This window comes from Cyprinus carpio, chromosome A14 (assembly GCF_018340385.1).
Source record: "Cyprinus carpio isolate SPL01 chromosome A14, ASM1834038v1, whole genome shotgun sequence".
In the NCBI taxonomy this organism is placed as follows: domain Eukaryota; kingdom Metazoa; phylum Chordata; class Actinopteri; order Cypriniformes; family Cyprinidae; genus Cyprinus; species Cyprinus carpio.
In genome coordinates, this window is record NC_056585.1 from 254,373 (window position 1) to 272,344 (window position 17,972).

General features: G+C 36.0%; 1 pseudogene; it reads right to left on the reverse strand.

Annotated features, from left to right (window-relative positions):
• Positions 1-1,648: 1,648 nt before the first annotated feature.
• On the reverse strand, positions 1,649-3,782 carry LOC122147383 (annotated as a pseudogene).
• Between the last annotated feature and the right edge of the window lie 14,190 nt (positions 3,783-17,972).

Consider the following 17,972-nt stretch of genomic DNA (forward strand, 5'->3'; position numbering starts at 1 on the left):
AAACCGAGCATCAGAATGGGGAAGAAAGGGGATTTAAGTGACTTTGAACGTGGAATGGTTGTTGGTGCCAGACTGGCTGGTCTAAATATATCAAAATCTGCTGATCTACTGGGATTTTCATGCACAACTATCACTAGGGTTTACAGAGAATGGTCCGAGAAAAAAGAGAAAATATCCAGCGAGTGGCAGTTGTGTGAACGAAAAATGCCTTGTTGATGTCAAAGGTCAGAGGAGAATGGGGGCCAGATGGTTAGAGATGATAGAAAGCGCAAAGGGTAACTCAAATAACCACTCGTTACAACCAAGGTATGCAAAATACCATCTCTGAACACACAACACGTCGAACCCTGAATCAGATGGGCTACAGCAGCAGAAGATCACACTGGGGTGCTGCTTCCTGTCAGCTAAGGGAGAACTGGAAACAGAGGCTACAGTTCGCACAGGCTCACCAAAATTGGACAATAGAAAGATTGGGAAAATGTTGTCTAGTCTGATGGGTCTCAATTTCTGCTTGACATTCAGAAGGAAGGGTCAGAATTTGGCTTAAAGAAGAACATGAAAGCATGGATCTATCCTGCCTTGTCTCAACGGTTCAGGCTAGTGGTGGTGGTGTAGTAATGGTCTGTGGGATTTTTTTTTTTGGCACACTTTGGGCCCCTTAGTACCAATTGAGCATTGTTTAAACACCACAGACTACCTGAGTATTGTTGCTGACCATGTCCATCTATTTATGACTACAGTGTACCCATCTTCTGATGGCTACTTCCAGCAGGATAATGCATGTCACAAAGCTCAAATCATCTCAGACTGGTTTCTTGAACATGACAATGAGTTCACTTTACACAAATGGCCCCAACAGTCACCAGATCTCAATCAAATAGAACAGCTTTTGTGATGTGGTGGAACGGGAGATTCGCATCATGGATGTAACAGCAACTGTGTGATGCCATCATGTCAATATGGGCTTCCCAAAATCTTTCTCTGAGGAATGTTTTCCAACACCTTGTTGAATCTATGCCACGAAGAATTAAGCAAATGGGGGTCCAACCTGGTACTAGCAAAGTGTAATAAAATGGCCTGTGTATAATATATATAATATATATATATATATATATATATACACACACACACACGTTTTAAATGTATTTATATTCAAACTCATTCCCATAATATTTTTACACACAAAATACCAATATTATACATTGCAAATATATTGGATTTTAATTATAGAAGTTTATTGATATATAAAAGTAAAAATATATACATAATTTATTGCAATACATTTTTTTTTAAAAATCAAATTACTAAAAACTAATAGGGAAAACGGAATAAGTAAAAAAAGCCAGCCAAAGGGAATGAATTTATATAAAAATATAATTCAAGTTTTAGTAATGGAATTACTCAGACTCAGATTAACAATGCTCTTCATTTGGACCTACATCTTTTTTTAATAAGTATAATTTGAATGTTCACGCTAACCAATCTAATGTAAATAAAGGCAGCATAGAGTCGCAAGGAATTTTTTCAAAGTTACTAAAATATTAAACTTTAAAATGATTAAAAACTTATTTAAAGTACGTGCAATTAAAAACATGATTTTTCATATATAGGTATAGAGTTATTCTTTAAAGCAGCACTGAAACCATTCTGGATGTTTACTTTTTTTTTTTTTTATTGTTCATAATAATTGATACATGGATTTCAGTTAGCAACAACTATCAAAAACAGTTAAACATAGAAAATAGATATTCATACAAAGATATTTTGCTAATCTCACAGAAGCACCAGTTAAGGCCTTTTTAACAGCAAGTGCCATTGTTTGAGAAATGTTATACTGAATTACTGCTTGCCATTGCCATTGATGGGAAGCTTCTTGAAGTTTTCACACTCCAGGAGGGCCTTTGATTTTGGGCTTTGATTTGGCAGCGGGCACGCAATCTTATCCACATAGCTCTTGAGAGTTGGGAAGGAGGGGTCCAGAGAGGCAGAGCAAAGGACTTTATCGATTCAGCACGAAGGTGGAGCGAACAGGTTGTAGTCAGCAAATGAGATCTGTGAGGAGATTTGAAACATGGATGTCAGTCAGAATTAAGCATGTACTAAATGACATCCGTTACTCTTCTGGTGTTTGTTCCGGATTTCTCACCTGATCACCAACTAAGAATCCAGATTTGCTTTTGGACAGAACATTCAAATGGTTTGAGGTGGTTGGGCAGATCTTTGCAGTATGCTTCCTTACCAGTCTCCTACAGATAAGGGATGAAAAAAAAAAAGGGATGCAAAAAAAAAAACTTGATGTTTACCATGCATTTGCTCTAAAATGGATATGGAATAAAAAGGGAAACAATATGAAATTAAGGAAAATAGGAACAGATTCAGACTAGATTTAGTCACATCAGTACTTACATATTCCTGGTAGATCAGCTTTATGTATTTTAGGCGAAGATCTTCAACTGCATCATTCATCATGTCAATAAGAGAAGCCTCACAGTCATTTTTTCCCATATGCACACCTGAATGTGTTTGAAAAAAAAAAAAAAAATTTAAAAAAAAAAAAAAAAAAAAAAAAAAAAGATTATAACAGTTCTGTATATACTCTTTTTTGTTTAATATTGTTACAATTTTATGAATGTATTATTTAATTATGTAGGTTTTAAATTTTAGTATGCTAGTATGTTGAAATGTTGCCACATTTGACCTTGTTTATTTGAGTAATTTAAGCAAGTGGCATTATCTCAGAATGTTTAAAATATAAATTATGTTTTGAATGTTTTTTTTAAATGTGTATGTTTTTTTTTTATTTATTTATATATTTCTTAAAAATGGGTAGAAAATAATAAATTTGTATACATTTGTATTGTATTTGAATTATATAAAATTTAATTTTGTAACTTATTCTTTATACTTTTTTCTTTATAAGATTAAAATGTTAGTGTTTTTCACAGAGTCACAACATGTTTCAGCAGGGATGCAAGGCGCAGACATGGTGGTGATTCTTGATAATATTAAAACATTGAGGGTCATTCCTTGAATGGCCTATTGGAAATGGAACTGAACACAATCTGGTCCCACTGACTTGAAAAATAATAATAAAACTTCTTATCCCAACATTGGGGCATGATTTCATGGAGCAGGTGCGGTCATTATACCGCAACCAACAACTTAAGTATGATTTTATGCGAATGCATTAAAATAGTGATTGTTACCATGTTTGCGACCCAAATGCCTTAACATAGCATTGGACTGATACAGGACCAGGTCACCATCTTCAAATTTAGGCAACTGTCCAAAGAGCTAAAATAAATCAAGAAGCATGTTAGGGAAGGAATACAGTTTAAACTACAATAAACCGTGCACAGATCATGTAAAATTTGAGAAAAAAAAAAAAAAAAAATTATATCCTAAACTGTCCACCACACTTTGCTGCCTTTCATATCACCCTTCATCCACTCCTCTATGGACACCATATTCTCCTTCAGCTGCTTTTCATTGTCCGCCAGCATCATCTTCAAAGGCACCACATCTGCCTGTGAGATGCACATGACATGGGGTTATCAGCAGTCTACAATCTTCTAAGTGTGTGATCACATGCAAAGATATTAGACACCGTGACACTCAAGTCTGCAAACACGGCCAACGAAGGATTTTTCCCCCTTCCCTTTTCCCCCACTGTGTGTGGGCTGAAGTTAACTGCCGTTCCTCCCAATCTAGGGCAAATGCCATTCAGACAAATGCCACATTTTGATGGACACACCAAAAGCCTGGCTAAGCATGAGAGAACATGCAGGGCTGCCAAAGATTAGCAGTTGGAGTGAAGAATATTCAAACTTTTTATTCTCTGAACAGAGAAAGTATTGTGCATTCATTGTTTTACTAAAATAAGCATATTATAGATATATTGTAAATACTAACCCAGTGAACAAAGGAATGTTCTCAGAACAATTGTTAATGTTCTTACAGTAATGTTACTAGAACATTTGTGCAAAGTTATCTGGTCTATAATAATGTTCTTAAAACATTAGCACAAAACCATTTTTTTTATGTGCTCATGAAACATTTTTGATATTTGAAACTGTTAGTTTGACATGTCATCTGACTCTTTTTTTTTTTTTTTTTTGTTTAAATATTAAAACTTGTTTCGGAATGTCCAAATAGCATTCAAATGTAATGATCCCACGAAATTTGGTAAATTATAAAATGGAAAAAATAAAACTGCTACATTTTTTTTTTTTTTTTTTTTTTTTTTTAAACTGGAGGTTTTTGTGTGTATGCATTATGAAATAATTCTGAAATAACTTTGCAAAACGTTCTTAGAATACAAGTTTACTATTAGCTGGAAATCTGTATTATAAAATATGCAAATAATAATTTAAAATCTTGTTAAAGTTGCATGCAAATTCAATCAATTACTTAAATTAGAAGCCTTCTTTGTTGCATATGGCTCGCATTGCATGCAACTTGCACCTCTTTTGTTTGCAGCTCCATTACATAATACTGCTTAACTGAACCACTTCCCGAAAACGCTCCAGACTTTTCTGAGAGGTTACCGCAATCATGTGACAAGATTACAGAATCAGACTTTCATACAAACCTTTGACTGACTGAAAGTACGTGAGTGTGTAGGGAGCCACTGCAAAAAAAACAAAAACAATAGAAGATAAATAAAAAAATAAACCGAGAGTAAAACAGGAAAAGAGTTAAGAGGATTTCCAGAACACATGAAATCAGCCCTAAAAGGAAGTAATCAGGGGAAAGTATTGCATCGATTAACTGCAGATTTGGACGCTAGCTACATACATAGGCCTACTTTGTTTACTAGACTGCCCCGTCTTCTTCTGCATGCGTGAGCAATTAAGCATTACATAACACTTTCATTCATGCACATACAATAATGTAGCCTACTTTAAAATAGTCATGGCAAGGACGGTCATGCAAAACCTCAGAAATATGAATAACACATATTGCAGTTTTAAAAACGTATCGGTTCAGTTTGGCTATGGCAGGCGTTGAATGGATTTCGACAGCAGATCTATTTAAACAGCTGCACATTATGTAATGCGGGCGTGGTATTAGCTCTATGAAATATCTTCTTCAGACACATTGTTGAGGGCAACGACGCCGTCAATCATTTGTTATACTGCACAGCGCGATACAATTATTTGCAAGCAACAACCATCCGACATAATGTAGATCTAAGGCACGATCATACTCATAAAAAGTGCAGAAAGGTACTTTACTCGTGTAGAATAAAGTAGGTCGTGAAAGCTGTGTTTCAGACAGTGCGCGAGCGTGCTCCTGAAAAAAAAGTGCATGTGCGGCAGAAGTTCGTTCGCGCGACGATCAGTTTTATAAGCCTTGAAGGTTTTTGATGAGTCATGCTCGCGACCTCTTAGCACGCAAAAGCGCGTAGCTGCAACTACAGCCTGAAATCATGATGACAATACAAAACAAAAAACGCATGACTGATTGCCAGTGGGTCATTTGTGATTTTATAGTACATGCAACTTTAAAAATGAATTTTTGATTATGTTTAAGGAATAGCAGACATTTAGAAATGTTTTGGTTAACCAAGCATCTGAACTGTAGAAATAAAGCGAAATGTTAGTCAGTGAGGGACTAACAGTTAGCTTTAAGGATTTTGTCAACTGAAAATGAATTTTAATATTTTAATTTTATATTTCCTATTGAATCTGGCTTATGTGTTTTGCATGTCTTTTTAATAGTCTTACACACCAATAAATAAATACATACACATACATACATAAAAAGAGGAAAAGAAAGCCAGCTCAAATGCAGGTCATAGTTGCTTTAATGTCATTCTCGAGTTGTTGGGGGCGTGGGCTACAGTTGCCAATTCAGAAAAGGATAAAATCATAGACTGCATATAAAAACAGTATGTAGCCTATATAGCAGGGTCTATTCAAAATCTTGCCCTGGAGGGCCAATGCGGTGCAGAGTTTGGCTCCAACCCTGATCAAAGTCACCTGCCTGTGATTTTCTAGTGATCCCAAAAACATTGATTAGCATGCTCAGGTGTGTTTGACTTGGAGCCAAACTCTGCACCGCAAGATTTGAATAACCCTGCTATATAGGTTATGAAATTCATAGGTCATTTTGTGTTTCAAGAATGAGGTCCAAGGTTAAGAATACAACAACACAGTGAAAAGACAACTTCCCCTTATGGCTTGAATCACGTCTTCTGTCACGCAGACATGGCTGGATGTTGGACTCATGAAAAACAATCACGTTGTTGCATTTGTAAAAACTGATTTGTACTGCTCGCTGTGAGGTGGGAGCGACCGGCAGGCAGAGCTTGGTTTTAAAGCCTTCCTCGAATGGCTATGTTCATGAATTAAACATTTAAGAGTTTGTTATTCGTGGTCTAGGTGGTACATAGCCTAGTCTACGGCATATGCCTTAAATACAGGACGATTACCACGCACACATACACTCTCACACTGATGCAGGAAAAGAGAGGAATGGGAGAGATATCTTGTTTTATTACTTGTGTTGCAGTGACTACATCTTTTTGTTTATCTCAGAGGAGCTTGTTACCCAAATCCGGAGAACCTGGGTAACAGCTGGCTTTTAGCACTGGAGAGTATGCTACTTACTGTAACTAAACAGATGTAAACCAATAGGGTTTGGCTCTACAGTCTATAGAGAGTCTGATGAGTCAAAATATATATTTGCAAGCAAAAAAAGTCAAATATGCTTGAAATGTCCTATATGTTTAAACAGTATAGCCTTAGATGGTATGTTTACTCAAAAATGAAACTTCATTAATTCATGTCATTCCAAATGTGATTTCTTTGCTCAAAGGTCATGATGCAATACATAGCCTACACATTTTTGAAAATCATTTGCCCGCCTCATTAAGGAGGTGCTGAGAGTGAAAGTGAATCATTTATTCATAATTCGTATAGGAAAAGACCACTTGAGTCAAGTCATTAAAACTGCCCTAGTTGCCATTTTAGGCATATTTGATCAAGTGTTGTTTCAAGTGTAAAAGAGGGACCAGCGCGAATCTGTAATCTGTGTATGCTAGATGCATACAGTATCTGTTAAATACACTAGCTACATGTATGGCCTCATGCATATAATGTCTTCACACCTCAATCAGTCGTTGGGTTTTGCTGTTGTTTCATAAGAACTGGTTCATCCTGTTCAGCTCTCAGTGGAGGCTGAATACAGTCAACTAGCATATGTAAAAGTGCAAAATTACCATTATACTTTGCTTTTACAGGCTATAGCACAAATCTAGGAAACATGTAGATGTTGCTGTATAGTGTTGAAATACTCTGGATGAAAAATGACATCAGTGGTACAATAAATGTTTATTGGAACAAAATGCATTAGTGTGTAGAAAAGTGTGTGCATATACTGTAAGTGTTGGTTTGGGTTGCAAGCACTTAATTTGAAACTTGAACCTTTTAAATTCACCTACAGTATGAGCCGACCAGAACTCATCCGCAGGATGTTTTAATAGGGGGCCAGGTCTTCATGCACTTCCTGGAGATATTATCTTTTCCTGACTCTGCTGAGCGAGCTAAAGTATAAGTTATGTCGCTGGCCAATGAAAGTAGTGGTTATGCAACAGATTTTTACTGTTGAGAAATAACTCATTTAGTATTTGGTCTATCGTGGGATTCATCCATGCCAGTCCAAACAACTGTACAATAAAAGTGCAATAAAAAGTTTAATATTTACCAGCATATCAACATTGTGTATGATAATTTTAGTAAGAATACTATGGGTGTTTTCAATGGAAAATAATATGAAAAAATGGCAATTTAAACTTTTTATTTATTTATCCTTGTAATTCTGAGTACATACAACTCCGACTGTTTGCCCTCTCAGTTCTAAGATATAAAGTATCTGAGAAGAAAAATCAGAACTGTGAGAGACAAAAGTTGCAAATTCCATTTAAAAAACAATCCCTTTGCGAGATGTAATCTTTTCAGAATTCTGACAAAAAAGTCCACAAGAAGTTGCTGGAGATGTGCAGTTCCAGATCTCCGGACTTGCAGGAAAAAAAAGTCTGAATTATGAGTTTAGATATGTAGTTTATTGCAATTCTGAAAAAGTGTCCAAATTGTGAGATGAAAAGTCTCCCGCGGGCAATTACCTTTTTTTAAAAATATAATATATATATTATTAATATTATTTCTTCCAAAGTAACCGGTGTCTAGATAATTGCGCCCCCGATGTAAATTCAGAATGGTGGGTGGAAAAAGTCAGAATTCTGAGTTATCTCGTGCCCCCCAATAAATTCTGACGCTTTTCCGACGAGGATTCTGAGTTTAAATCTCGCGATATATCTTGCAAGTTTATAGTCTCACACGCATTTCTGAATTTACATCTCAAAATTCTTGGTTTTTTTTTTCGGTTCTCAGAATTATGAGAAAAATACGGTCCACATTGTGAGATAAAATGTAACAGTTACCTTTTTCGATTTATTTTCTGTTGGCAGAAACAGGCTTCCAAAGGGTAATATAATTTTCTAGAAAATTCGTTTTTTTGCAGTCTAAAATACGTGCAGGAATAAAAAACCGGACTTTTTAGCAATAGAGAAAAAAATAAAATAAAATACAAAAACAAAAAAACAAAATAAAAGGAAAGCAAAGACAGTTTAGATCAAGTGAGGTGGTTTATTTTCATACTTTCACGGGCCAAGTTGAATCGAGATTTGGACAGAGGCCAGTCTCCTCCAGTTCAGTTTAGCTGGTCACAAAAGCTGTTTAACGACACAAAGCAGCACACGACACAGAAGCAGGAACGAGGAGCAACAGAAGAAGACGAAAGAGGAGGACGGGGGGGGGGAAATGAAATGTTAAACATTTCCTAGGGCTTTCAAGCACAAATTGCACCATTTCCTGAAAACATTCATATATTTTCTCCATGTCCATCGCAGATAAAACTAATATGATCTTGTGTGTCAGTTAAAGCATTTATGCTTTGCTTTTTCTATAATGTTTTCTCTGAGGAGTCTGTTACTCCTCTCACCCGGTAACAGCTCAAGAGACTGCTAGCTAACCCAGCATAAACAAACAAAGAGTAGTTGTTACTGTAATCCCAAAGGGGAAGGAGTTCCAACAAAGTTTAAGAAGTGATATTATAAAAAAACGGATAGTTACGGTCTTGATTCTGCTGTTTGGCACTGAGCTGAGTTTGAAGCTGTAGTAAATTAAACTACAAACATACACCTTTGTTTACTTCTGTGTTGCTCTGGCAACCAACTTTGTTGGAACCACAACTGTTTCAGAGGAACTACATTGTTGGTGGAAGAATAATGTTTTTTTTGTTTATATCATCACACTTTATTTGCTATGTTTTTATTCTGTGAAACTCAGCTTTGCATCGTAAACAATGCCCTTAGCTGTTAAGCCTGCAAGCCTGGCATGTCACATATGTGCTTGCAATGTCCTTTTTGTTTGCATTTATGGCCTGAACTTTTTGGTCTTTAAATTAATTACTAGCTAAGAATCGTTGTCAATTGTAATCTGTCTGGTTACTGCCATTTCTTACTGTCTGTATCATTCAAACCAGACCCTCTGCAAGGGAAGCTATTTTCAATAGAGAATATTGCATGTATCTCAGAAAGACGTTGCATCTGAGGGGAAGGGAAAGCAACAAATGTTCATAATATTTCACTTCACAATATTAAATTTGGAAAGAAAAAAAAAACCTGCTGAAAAAGTGATTTACAGGGACAAGCACATCAGCATCATGTATTAGGCTACGTTAAAGTTTTTTTTACTGATGGAAGTGTTATTACAGATAATGGACTATTATTTTGGCCAACAGCAACAGTTTAAAGTTAAACGTATTAATGGTGGATTGGTTTCTTACAAACACAGATTTTTGCTTCATAAGACATTAATTGATGGAATGTAGTCATGTGGATTACTTGTGGATTATTGTAATGTTTTTATATCTGCTGTTTGTTTTTTTATTATGGTGGCAATTATCTGCAGAGGATCCACTGGCAAACAAGTGATGTAATGCTACATTTTTCCAAATCTTTTCAAATGAAGAAACAAACTCTACATCTTGAGTGGTCTGAGGATGAGTAAGATGTTTAAAATGTATATTTTCAGTGAAATTCAAATCTTCATTTCTAGGCCTCAGGGATAACTTGCGAGTGCCATGCAAATGCTGCCCTATTGCGCTTTAATTATTTTCATCAAACCTTCTGTTCACGGTGACTTGCATGTTTCAACAGTGAAAGGACGGACAAATTCAAAAATTTTTATCTATGTGTATATTTTAGAGTGTTTTTGTTATTTTTGACACAGGGGCCTCTTGTGTTTTGTGTGTCTTTGAGATGGTATTTGCCAGTGATTAATCAAGAACTGGTTCTTCCTATCACCTGAAGTGCAGTGTAACCATAACAAACAAATTAAATTCTATAGAAAAAATACTGCTAAGTGTATTTGCACCCAGCAGCTGATTTGTCCTGAAATAATTTATCAATGCATAAACACAGAAAAGTGCTGAAATCTTTTATTTATTTCCAGTTTCCGATTTAAGGCATTAAAGGGTTACTCCATCCCAAAATGAAAATTTTGTCATTAATCACTTACCCCCATGTCGTTCCAAACCCTTTAAAGCTTTTTTATACAGAAAAGTACACAATTTAAGATATTTTGGATGAAAAAACATGGGGAGGCTTGAGATTTTGTCCTATAGACATGCCAAATAAATAACAGTGTCAAGGTCCAGGAAAAGTATGAAAAGCATGGTCAGAATACGCCATTGCCATCAGTGGTTCAACGTGATGTATGATGAAGTGACGAGAATACTTTTGTACACAAAGAAAAACAAAAAAAAATAACTTTATTCAACAATTCCTCTCCTCTGTCTCTCCAAAATCAGGGTAGAGTCATTTTGGCAATTCTGAGCAGTATGGGCAGATGGCAGGACGGACCTCTCTTCTGTGTCCAGCTGTGCTGTGGCCAATGCGCTGCCCACATCTGCCAATGCGCTGTTTGCTTTCAAACCAAAGTGTAAATAGACGTAAAATCGTATCATTGTGGTGAGGCTGATACAGAAGAGCGTAAGCCGCTTGTGTTCTGCTCAGAATTGCCGATGTTTTGGTGTGAGATGATTTGGAGAGGAATTGGAGGAGAATAGACTGGGAAACAGATCTGGAGGTTGACTTGCCCTGGAGTCAGCAGCCATTCCTCCTCCATGGCTCTTCCCTCCGTCGACTCCACCGTGGGCCACCATAATGGCTGCGGCCTGGGTCCAGCTTGGCGCCTAGCCTCCTGCTCCAAGCCATTCCTGTGTTCTCCCTGGCTCCCCATGTGCTCTCCATAACCTAGTTTCTCCCTCAGGTTAATTGTTTCATTGAGTCCAGGTGTGTCTCATCATCCCCTCGTTAAGTTGATTACATAAGCTCTGTTACATTTTGTTTGCTTCGTCTGGTGTCTAATGTCTTCTGGTTCCCTGTTTTGTGCTACGTGGATTCCTCTGTTTGATCATTAAAAACTGTAATTTGAGTTTATTCCTATGTCTCCTCGCTGTAGCAGCAATCATGACAGCGCTCTCTATTCCCTTTCTATTCTATCTACTTGTTTTCTTCTTAAAAACAAGTAACAGCTTAAAAACAAGCTAACAGCTCTCTCTATTCTATTTCTATTCTTTCTACTTTTTATTATTTGTATTTATTATACTGCGTTAGACTACCCGGGACTTGTCACAGCACTTACATATTGTTGCTCTTAACCCAGCACTTTTAGAGAACAACAGACTGGTATCCATTCTACATTCCATTGCAAAAACACTTGAACGAGTTGTGCTTAACCAAGTCTCTGACTTTCTCAAACACAAAAACCTCTTGGACAGCAACCAGTCTGGCTTCAGAAGTGGAAATTAAACCAAGACTGCCTTGCTCTCAGTTGTTGAAACCCTATGTCTGGCAAGAATGGCTTCCAAATCTTCAATACTTATCTTGCTGGATCTGTCCGCTGCTTTTGACATGTGTTAATCACCAGATCCTCCCTGTCAACCCCTTGGCAAAAGGCATCAGGAGCTGCCCTCCAGTGGTTTGAGTCTTACCTCTCAGATAGGTCCTTCAAGGTATCTTGGAAGGGTGAGGTGTCCAAGTTGCAACATCTAACTACTGGGGTGCCTCAGGGCTCAGTTTTTGGACCACTTCTCTTCTCTGTCTACATGGCATCACTAGGTTTTGTCATTCAGAAACATGGCTTTTCATATCACTGCTATGCTGATGACACTCACCTCTACCTCTCACTCCATCCTGATGATCCGATGATAGCTGCTCGCATCTCATCATGTCTAACACAGCTAGGCTCATCAACCATAACTCCTTTAAAGACAGCCAGAAACCTTGAAGTTGTGATTCATGATCAGCTGAATTTCTCTGTGACAACATTGCTAAAACTGCCCAGTCCTGCAGATTTGCTTTATTGGCTCTGCATCCTTTTACTCTTAAATTCACTACTTTCAGAATGATGTGAGTGCTCTCTAGAAGCTTGCGTTCTTCAAATATGGCACATTATAGTGCCATCCCAAAGAGGCACCAAAATTACTTTCAAGGACTTTTACATTCACTGTTCCCTCCTGGTGGAATGACCTGCCCAACTCAGTCTGTGCAGTCCTTAACCATCTTCAAGAAATGGCTAAAAACACATCTTTCCCATCTTCATTTGACCCTCTAACTCTAGCACTCTCTATTCAAATTATAATAATAAAAAAACCTTGACCCTCTAACACTTGCACTATCTATTTTATTTCTATTCTTACTACTTGTCTTATTTAAAAAAGAGAGAGCCTCTGACACTAGCATTCACTCTATGCTTTTTATATTCTATCTTCTTGTTTCTTTTTATTTTTATAAAGAAATGACCCTCTAACACAAGCATTCTCTATTCTTTCAACTTGTTTTATTTTTATTAAAAAAAGACCCTCTAACACTAGTATTTCCTATTCTTTTTCTATTTTTGTTTGTCTTTCTATTTATTATATATACATATATGTATATGTACATATATGTACTGTGTTAGGCTAACCAAGACTTTTCACAGCAGTTACATAGTTTTGCCTTTTTGTTAGTTTTGATTGATTCTGTTGCCCTCATTTGTAAGTTGTTTTGGACATAAAAGCCTCTGCTAAATGAGTTAATTATTGTTATCGGATTTTATCTATCTTTCCTGATGAATTATATTATCGATATACATTATGTACACTATACTTATTATTTTCCTCATTTCAGCAAGTCATGAAATTTGGTATAGTAAAAGCGTACCTGTTCAAGTGATTAAAATATAAATTTAAACAATGGATTGATGAAAAGTTGATTCATCCACCACCATACTTGTCATTCTATAATAGCAACGTATCTTCTAATAAATCATAAGGAAAAAAAAAAATAAAAAATTTCTAACAGCGTTATTAGCGGTCGATCTGCATGTAAAACCCACGACTTGTTAGTAGCGGAGTTGATGTAAGTATGTGAAATCCATAGTGAATTAGTCTTCTGGGCAGGGCTTTGATTACGCTAGAACTGACATCAAGGAAACTCAGCCACCACCCAACAGAATCAATAACTTTTATTATATTAATAGGCTGATAATACAGACAATAGAAGTTCATGTTTAGCATACGCCCCATGCAATCAGGTAAAGAAAAATAATATGTTCATACATGCATGCTCTCCTCCTTTCTTTCTTGTCTATTTGTCACTGTTAGTTACACCACTTGCAAAAGCATGCTTCAAACACTGAGTTCAGATTAACAAAACACCATTCAACACTCCCAGACTATCATGTTACAGTTCACTGCTTAACACTCTGCTTTCTGGATCCTGTCCTCATGAAATGTTTAAGTGCAGCAATTGTTAATGGAGACAGTTTTAGAAATGAACTGGGACTTCAGTCATATTTAAAACGTGACACCCAGTCCTAACAATATAGCTCTTAACATTACTTCCAAGATGCCACATGTTATTTATTAAGGTTGTTAATGTGATGTTTCCATGACTGAATGTACAGGAATAAAAACATTTAAATAGCATTCACGTGTAATGATTAAACGGAAGATATTTCTATATTTCATGAAGATATTAGCTAGATTTCATGTAACTAATTGATTAGAGTGCTGACCTCTGTAAAGAATCAGTGCCATCTTGGTGACGCCAAGTTTTCCACACCCACCACAAATCAAACAAAAACTGTCTGAAGTTTAAGCCACATAAGTGTTACCGCCTTCACTGATCACGATACTCAATAAACTAAGCCAACAAGAAAGCCTTCTGTCCAAGCATGCGTAGTGCATTGGCAGAAACTGAAGATAAAGACAATAAGCAGCCACACAAAAGTAAAAAGTAACACAGAATTTTAAGACAATATTGCTCTATATAAGGGAAACTGGAGTTTAGTGGGTCACAATGTTACTCCAGTAATGTATTTTTATGGAAAGCCGTTTTCTGCCAGATATTCAAAAAAAATGTAAGAAGGTAATTGTGACTTTTTTTTAATCCCAGTTATGACTTTTGTCTTGCAATTCTGAGAAAAAAAAGTCAGAATTATGATAGAGAGTTCAGATATCTATTTATAAACTCTATATTTAGTCTGTATTTTTTTTAGTTTTACATCTTTGCATATGTGTTATTTTGTGTCTGGCATATTATATTATATTATTTCACAATTCGGACTTTGTATCTTACAGTAAGAAAAAAATCAGAATTGTGAGATAAAAAAAGTCAGAATTAATCTGCATTTTTAATCTGACGGCATAAACAAGCTTCCATATTTCTTATTCCAGCCTGAGGAAGAGTTAATTTAAAAAATGTCCAACAATTTGTTCTAATAATATCATGAGCATCACAGAAAGGCTAAACAATGTTTAAACAAGGGGCTATGATTACATTAGTCTGGGTATTGAATTGTGGTTGTAATCTGAACTCGATTGTTTGAAAAGCATGCTTCTTTGTGATGTGACAACAGTAAAATAAGATAGGGGTTAACCTATTTATAGTTGACATGGATAGGGAGGGTGGGAATCATACACATGCTATTCATGGAGATGAAAAAAAAAAGCATACAAACACATACTTGGCATAATAAATGTGTAGACATCCTGTAGGATGGGGTAGCCACTTCCATCCTCCTCTTTCGGAATTGGTTGGTGGTGCGTGATACATTAGTATTGTGTTACAGACAGGGCTGGAATGTTTTTTTTTTTTTTTTGCACATAAACGTAGCTAGAAAATATTAAAGCTGCAGTCCATAACTTTTTTGGTTAAAATGATCCAAAATCAATTTTTGAACAAGTAACCAGACAGCTTTCAAAACTATCACCTTACTTTTAGCTCGATTCATAACGTTAAGCTTGTAAAACAGTTTTCTAATTTGAGTGGCCGGGTAGGCTTTCACGGGAAATTCGAGCATGGCGCGCTGTAACATTACGTTCACGTCTGTAACAAAGAAGCTGTCCTGGCTAGTATGCTATATCGAACGTCAGGATGCTGCAGGGACAGATAGTTTATCCTTTTCTTACAGCATCTGGAATTAATGGCAGATTGTAATCCAGAAATGGTCAAAAACGACAATCACCAGTGAATGGAGATTCACCCATAATAAAAACCAAAAGAATTTGTACTGAGAAGTGGCTACAGAAAAATGTATTGACTGAAATTAGAATATATTCCAGTGTTAGAATGTGCAACCGATTACCAGATACGTGGAATTACTCTGTACTAAAAGATTTATTTCAAAGAGAAAGAGTTGTAAGGAACCTTAATTTGCTTTTTGGGTTACAAGAACAATTTCATTTTAATGAAATTCGAATGGTGTATGACAATTAGAGATTAGACTGTACAGAAACTGAAATCTACATGTAATGCTAAAAGGCTAAACACTAAATACACTCACACATTGCTGATGTTATTATAACGTCAACAATTTGAAAACAAAGTATAACAATAATAATAATTGGCACGGTTTTGATGTGATATGAGCTAACCCATCGTTAGCGCAATTTACTGTAATGCTTTTTCCTCAGTTGATCAGAACAAAAGTGGCAGATGTTACTTACTTGTTCAGATGACATTCTCCAGTGAAAACTCCACACCGGTGCGGTGTCTGACAGCCACACATTAGATTCATCCACGCTGAAGCCAAGCTGGTGCACAACCAACGCAAGGAAGATAATTCTGCAAATAGCTGCAATTGCAGGTTTTAAACAGAGATGATGAAAAGAGGCAAAACTTACGGACTGCAGCTTTAATAAAAGCAAAGCTGCAGGATATTTAACTGTGCAGTGTCGACTTTTGTGATATATCTGCTGCCAGTGGAACTACTTCTATATCGGTGTGTGTCCGGCTCCTCACAAAACAGATCATGAAAACAGACTGCAGTTTTTGTTCAGTGCTGCGTAAATTCAAGCTCAGATCCTCTCATTATAACAAACAAGTGTAGAGAGCTTCATGTTTATAACGGAAGTTTGTGAGATCGCGATGAACTACGACTTAATGATTATAAAGGGAGGTTTGCAAATTTATACAAGTTTTATAAAAAAAATATTTTATACAAAAGCTTCATATTAAGTGACTTATACTTTTAGGAAACACTGTTTCATCATAAACCGCTTGGCCAAACTGACAGCAAACGTATGAGACCCCACCACTAGTCATATCTTGTAGCTCTTTCACACACTGGAAAGATTTCCACAGTCGTCCGTCTTTATGAGTATTAAGAGTTTCTCTTGAGATTTACAAGTTGCAACAGAAGCGAATTCTGACGCTGAGAAGAGAACCAGAAACGGAAAACACACGCCATGGTAGAGTCACTCCATAATAAAAGTCCCTGAGTTTATTTTAGCACGCTTGAAAGATAAAGCATGGTTTAGATTGCAGTTTTCAGCAAAGTCGCTTTAAAATAGCATGGGCTGAGCTATTCAAATAAAATTAACTGACTTTAAAATAATTGCACCCTGATTTTGACATTTGTTTTGAACATAGATATGGTATAGCTAGATTCTAGCTGTTTTTCTATGGCCGCTTTAAGTAACATACGTAACCAGGTCCGCCATACTGGAGACGGGTCACAGCAGGTCTAGTTAACAACGCATGTAATGAATATCAATCTGCAACAGACTTAAGCATATGATTTCTAAAACCTAAGACAATATGAATTGAAATTTTCTTTTAGTTTTTTCTTTAATTATCGTGAGGTTCCATTTACTGTTATTATAATTTATATATTTTTGATGTTTTAAGTGCAATTTACCAAAATCACACAGTTTGAAAATTAAAGTAATTTGCAATTAGTGTACAGATCAAAATATGACATCAATTAAATAGAGACAAAATAAATTAAATAAAGACATCAAACTATATTAGTCACATTTAATATTTATTACAAAAAGTAATTACAAAAAGTACATGTTACAGTGTAATTATACATTTAAGAACTGAATAATATTAATTAATTACATGTACTTACTATAGGGTTAGGTTATTAAGGTTTGGATTAGGGTTACTTGCATGCAATTATGCATAATTAAGTGTTAATATAATAGTAAGTACATTTAACGTGTAACAAGGACACCTTAAAAGTTGCTTGCATTTATTTATGATTAATTGTTAGTTTAGTTGTTAGTAAGTTTATTTTGTGTGTAGGAAGCCTTCTATGAGTAAACTGTATATAGTAATTTTGTTTTTTGTTAATGGTATTTTAGTGCTTTTGAAAGCTGTTGGTCGGTTTTGAACGTGCTGTAAAATGAGGAAATTTCCAGGGATGGGTCTAGTAAGGGACATGATTTGTCCCCAGAAAATAGTGACTGAATGGTTGTAACACCCCAACCCAATGGCCCAAATTTAAATGTTGTTTGAAGTTTGCAAGCATCAAGACACTCAGGACAGAAAATGCTTGGCTGGTCTTTAGATGCATTCTGTGGCCTGTATTGAAATAAAAGAAAATCACATGCTTAATTTCAAATGCTTC